At 46.9% G+C, this 4,709-nt stretch overlaps 1 non-coding gene across 1 annotated transcript; it reads right to left on the minus strand.

Moving 5' to 3' along the window:
* Positions 1-4,328: 4,328 nt before the first annotated feature.
* On the minus strand, positions 4,329-4,456 carry LOC125432234. The gene has a single exon (XR_007244422.1). It is a non-coding gene; the product is annotated as a U6atac minor spliceosomal RNA (small nuclear RNA).
* Positions 4,457-4,709: the final 253 nt, after the last annotated feature.

Here is a 4,709-nt window from a genome sequence, read left to right on the forward strand (position 1 = left end):
ACCCAACTATCCAGTTATACCCAACTGAACAGACAGTGATCTACTGTTTTGTATATACCCTTGGATTTCTCAGGGAGTTTGCTAATCATCCCTACCTATTGTGATCATCCCACCCCATTCCCTGCCCAAATAGTGATGGCCTAAATAGCTGCATGAGTCTTCTCATTTAACCAACCCCCTTTGAAATTGTGAAGCAAGAAAGCCCCCCCCCCCCGTCAATCCAGGGAAGCCCCTAAAATTTCTGCTTGGCCTCAAATGGAGTCAAAAGGGTGGGTAGGCAGGTAAGCCTCCAGCAGCCAAAGCATGGATAGTGACATATTGTTAGAATGTGTGTTCACCATCCAGGCCTCTCCCTTGGCTAGACCCACAAAACATTATCCAATGAGTCTTGTGCCTCATTTGAATTCATGGGGCTGAGTTAAACTGATCTCTGGCGTTAATTCCACTTCTTGCAACTGAAAACAAACCAATTGCCCAAACAGTTCAAAAGAGATAAGCTCCAAGCAAGTATTCAGCAATGCAGGAAAGAAAGAGTGGAGCTGTGGCACAAGCTGGCCTGATAGGTAAAAAGGAATATTTTGTTTAAAAAATGTTTTAGTTCCCCTTCAAGTCTTTTGCATAGATGCTCAAGACATTCAGAAGTTCAACAATTATGTATTTTATTTGCTTCGGGGGGGGGGGGGATCCCTCTGAAGCTGCACTCTGCTAATTTGTCAAAAGTAGACAGAATTGTCAATATTTGGAATTAGCCTAAGCACATTCTTTCACAGATCATCTTTTTCCAATACGTTGTTGTTTCTCTTTTTTTAAAAAAATTACGTTATGCTTTTCTTTTTAAAGTGGTAAAATTATTCTATTTCACCTGTTTATTTAAATATTATGGCAGAGGACATTTGTTATGCTTTGAAGGGTTAGTTAAGGAAGGGAAGGTTTAATACAAACACAAAGGACACCAGTACACAGAGAGAGAGAGAGAGATAAAACAGGGATCTATCATAAGCAGCATGATGGAAACATCACCTGACCCACAATATGAAAAAGTGACAAGCATACAAGTGGAAACAATATTCAATATACTGTTAATAAGTGTATAAATGTACGTAAAACTGTGTGTAAAGTGCCATCCAATCACAGATGATTTATGGCAACCCAGTAGGGTTTTCAAAGTAAGAGACATTCAGAGGTGGTTTGCCATTGCCTGCCTCTGCTTAGAAACCCTGGTATTCCTTGGTGGTCTCCCATCCAAGTACCAATCAGGGCCTACCCTGCTCAGTTTCTGAGATCTGATTCCAGCTACCTTGGGCTACCCATATCAGGGAATACTTGCAAATAAAGAAGGCCTGCCGCAATGGAAGTTTTTCAGTTAAAACTACTGCCACAATTACTTTACGGAGCTCCAATCTGGGGAGCAAAAACCGCTGAGAAATTAGAGAGTGTTCAATCTTTGTTTCTTAAAATCGCTGCTTATTGGGTCTCTCCAAACTCGGTGAGTCACACGCATCAAGTTCTTTTTGTTTAGGAAACCGGAGCCAAGACAATTTTTTCCCGGGTTTGGCTCTCTTTGTTTAAATACTGGCTTCGCCTTCATTATAGAGCCCCCCCGGGCAGTCTCACATATTTTCTGTTAAGCGACCACTTCCACTCCACCTGGCACACCAAAATTATCAAACAAATAAACAACATAGGTGTATCTTTTTGACCAACTCCTACTGATGGACGGTAGTAAAGATGGGCTTTTGGAGTTTGAAACAACGTATCACTCTTGACATTGAAGGGCAGCCTCTCACAGCTGGACCCTGCAGAACTTGTTCTCCCACATTTTATGGCATTTCTCCACCATTGCCGGGTTTGATGGCTAAATATATGAAAGATAATTTTAATCGAAATCCACATCTCCTCAAGCAGATATTTTATGCTTGCTTTCGGGCTAAATGTGTTACCGACCGCCCAAACAAGAGGCAGATATCATGGCATCCCACAGGAGAACAGGACTTGTTCCTGTGCAGCGGGCCTACCCGAAACAACTGAACACGTGCTCCTTCATTGCAAAGATTTGGCAGTCTATCGGGTTCTTGCTTTTTTCTCGAGGCCATCTTGAAAGAAATTTTCAGTGAGATCAGATAAGGAAATAGTTTCACAGCTTCTTAGTGACCATCATCCCCACACTAGTGAATCAGTTGCCAGGTTTTTAACAAAGGCACTTGGATCAAGAGTGAAACCTTTGTGTAAATTTTAGTCAATTGGTTTTAACATAATCTGTATTTTACCACTCTTTATATGCCATTAAAGGTTTTGTATTTGTATTTGTTGTAAATAAAGAAGGATAACTAATGTTATTCTAGAAATATTTTTAAAAAAACATCAAAAAGGAGTTGCATGGGGATGTGTGGAGACTCGTTCCATCAAAGACACTGACACATACTTGTTGGAAAAGAAATCGGCCGCAGCCCAAATTTATTAACATATAACAAAACTTTGAAGCTGGGCGAGCATAACAGAGCACATCCTGGCCCCCCCTGTGGCAAACCGGCTGGATCTGGTTATAGGGCAGCCCCAGCTGACCCCTTAGGCCCTTCGACAGAACCCTGTCCGGCACATCCCCCAAGGGAACCGGAACAGGAAGTTACTAGATGCCACATGGACGCAAAACCCAATTTGTGACACCCTCCCTGTTGGCAGCAAGCTCTTGGCACGCCCCAAGGCTTGTCTTCAAGAGCTCTATCACCACCACGACCTCATATGGAGGTTCCCTATGGGAAGGTCCGCATGCAAGCTACTACCTTCCCAAAATAGGATGTGCTCTTATGCCCAAAACCGCCCAGTGAACTCGACAATATACAGCACAATAAAGAATCCCAATAATCCTTCAAATTGGGAGTGGAGGGAGGGCCTGAGCAGCCGGCCTCAAAAGAGGTCGGGTTCCCATCGACGAGCCCCTTTATAGCTGCTCAAGGCCCCCGTCACGCGTCGGCACCGCTGACAGCCTCAATCGCCGGGCGGGGAAGGAGGCTTCCACTCTCATTCCTCCCCTAGGCTTCCAGGCTGAAGCCTGGGGCGCCGATTTGCATGGGGATGTGGAGACTCGCTCCATCAAAGACACTGACACATACTTGTTGGAAAGAAATCGCCGCAGCCCAAATTTATTAACATATAACAAAACTTTGAAGCTGGGCGTAACATAACAGAGCATATCCTGCCCCCAGGCAGCAAACCGCTGACCTGGTTATAGGGCAGCCCCAGCTGACCCCTTAGGCCCTTCGACAGAACCCTGTCCGCACATCCTTCGAGGGAACCGAACAGGAAGTTACTAGATGCCACATGGACGAAACCCAATTTGTGACACCCTCCCTGCTGGCTGGCAGCAAGCTCTTGGCACGGCCCCAAGGCTTGTCTTCAAGAGCTCTATCGCCACCATGGACCTCATATGGAGGCTCCCCATGGGAAGGTCCGGCATGCAAGCTACTACCTTCCCAAAATAGGATGTGCTCTTATGCCCAAACCGCCACCGAAGCTGTTAAACCAATAACAGCTCCCCGCTTCCAGCTTCAGCAGCCCAGGAGTCACACAGCTCAGTGTGTGCCGCAGCTTCACTCGCAACAGAGCACATCAGACGCCATTTTGCTCAGTGCGCGTCGCGGAAGTCACTCGCAACAGAGCAGCTCAGTTTCCTCAGTGCATGCCGCAAAGCCATTGTAACAGAGCAGCTCAGTGCATGCCGTGGAAGCCACTGCAACAGAGAGCACATCAGAGCATAACCGACATCATTTCACCCAGATGTCCTGACGTCAATCTGATAAGGCGGTACCTCTATCGGCAAAGACAGCGCACCGAAGCGCATAGAATATATCACCATGGGGAATAACATCCCCCTATATCCTGTACATAACCCGGCTGCGTCGACAAGCCTTAACCTTGGCTTTGTTTTCCTGCAGTGGGGAGCAACTACATCCCTCCAATTCCTCTGTTCCAATAAGCACGACTCGACAGCTTGGTCTGTGACGTCTTACGATGCAGCCAGCTCAGTTCAGGCTCCATGAGGATCCCTCCAAGTCCTCCGTTCTAGTAAGCATGACCAAACAGCTTGGTTTTTTGGCATCGTACAACGCAGCAAGCTCAAGTCAGTCTCGATGAGAATCTGCAAGGCCACTCCCGTCAAGCCAGGAATGCCATTCTCTCCCACTTGTAGCACAACTCCATCAGGGAAGCCGAATTGAAGGACGGCATCCCGCAACCAGGGGAGTAGGGACCACCTCATGGACTTCGCTGCGTAACGACCAGCCCAGGACACAACACTGTGGCCCACCAGCCAAACTCAGTAACGACGCGTCGCCAAAACTTGGTTAGATGCCACAAAGTAAGTGGCAGTGCCTTAACCATATGCGTGTTGTACAGGCCACTAGGACCTTTTCCATCCTTATAAAGGGGAGTGCTAACCTTCTCTCCTTTCATACAACACGGAACTATAAAGAGAACAGAGTTAAAGCAAAAGGTGAGGCCAGACATACACAGGGAAGGCCAAAGACTTCCAGCAGCCTCCAGCCTGAGTGGTCTGTAGCCTGAGTCTAGTCCACGTGGTGGCCCTCATGAGAGGCCGAGGGTGCCGCTCCCATCCGGAGGGAGTAGGAACCAAACTGTTCAGCAAAAAGACCCAGAAACCACAAGCAACGCTGCAGAACAGCAGTGAATTGATATCTGGACACTGCTAATGC

This window comes from Sphaerodactylus townsendi, linkage group LG04, assembly GCF_021028975.2.
Source record: "Sphaerodactylus townsendi isolate TG3544 linkage group LG04, MPM_Stown_v2.3, whole genome shotgun sequence".
Taxonomy (NCBI): domain Eukaryota; kingdom Metazoa; phylum Chordata; class Lepidosauria; order Squamata; family Sphaerodactylidae; genus Sphaerodactylus; species Sphaerodactylus townsendi.